Source organism: Chaetura pelagica, unplaced genomic scaffold (assembly GCF_000747805.2).
Source record: "Chaetura pelagica isolate M959 unplaced genomic scaffold, ChaPel_1.0 scaffold273, whole genome shotgun sequence".
NCBI lineage: Eukaryota > Metazoa > Chordata > Aves > Apodiformes > Apodidae > Chaetura > Chaetura pelagica.
In genome coordinates, this window is record NW_009952828.1 from 1,055,816 (window position 1) to 1,056,904 (window position 1,089).

Consider the following 1,089-nt stretch of genomic DNA (forward strand, 5'->3'; position numbering starts at 1 on the left):
CCCGCGTGGGTGCTGCTCCACCCGCCCGCCCCCCAGAGACCCGGGGTCTCCCCTCCGTGTGACCGTGGGGAGAACCCGGAGAGGGGGAAGCAGCAACGGGCGGTCCTGCGGTGCTTCGGGGGGGCTGCACCAGCTCCACGGGGGACAGTCACATCTTGCGTGGGGCCACAGGAAGGGCCACCGTGTCCCGCAGCACACGTCCCCAGCACCCACGCGTGGCCCCGGCCACCGCCAGGCAAGGACACGGGCTGTTCGTCCCCCAGCGTGGAGACCAGCCCCGGCAGGGACACCGTGGGCACCCGTGTGCGTGGGTACCCGTGTGCGTGGGCTTGCATGTGCGTGGGCACCCGTGTACATGGTCACTTGTGTACATGGGCATCCCTTGAGTGTGGGTGGACACAAGTGTGCATGGACATCTGTGTGCGTGGGTATCCAGGTGTGTGGCCACCCGTGGGTGTTGGCACCCGTGAGTGTGTGCGTGCACAGCCACCCACGTGCACGGGTGTCTGTGTGCAGGGCACACGCGTGTGTGTGGGCACCTTTGTGCACCCATGTGCATGGGATTTGTGTGCATGAGTGTGCTCGTGTGTGGTCACGTGCGTGGGTCCTCCTGTGGGTGGGTTTCTATGTGTGTCTGGGACTGGGCAGTGTGTCCATGCGTGTCCATGGGTGTCCACGCGTGTCCATGCGTGTGGGGCCCGTGTGCAGGGTGTCAGCACGGCTGTCCCTGTGGGTGGGTGCTCCTCTGGTGCGTGTCCATGTGCACGGGTGTCTGTGGGGACCCGTGTGCCTGGCGGGTCTCTGTGAGCGTGGGTGCCCACAAACACGAGTGGTCCTGTGGGCAGGGGTCTGTGTGCATGGGCACCCCTGTGCGTGGGTGTTCCTGTGGGTGGGTGTTCCTGTGGGTGGGTGTCCCTGTGGGGGGGTGTTCCTGTGGGGGAGTGTCCCTGTGCGTGGGTGTCCCTGTGCGTGGGTGTTCCTGTGGGTGGGTGTTCTTGTGCGTGGGTGTCCCTGTGGGTGGGTGTCCCTGTGCGTGGGTGTTCTTGTGGGTGGGTGTTCTTGTGGATGGGTGTTCCTGTGGGTGGGTGT

The 1,089-nt window shown here is 65.9% G+C and overlaps 1 protein-coding gene across 1 annotated transcript in view; it reads left to right on the forward strand.

Moving 5' to 3' along the window:
- Positions 1 to 1,089, forward strand: part of FABP3 (fatty acid binding protein 3, muscle and heart (mammary-derived growth inhibitor)) — a 62,555-nt gene that overhangs the window by 51,785 nt on the left and 9,681 nt on the right. The window lies entirely within an intron of this gene.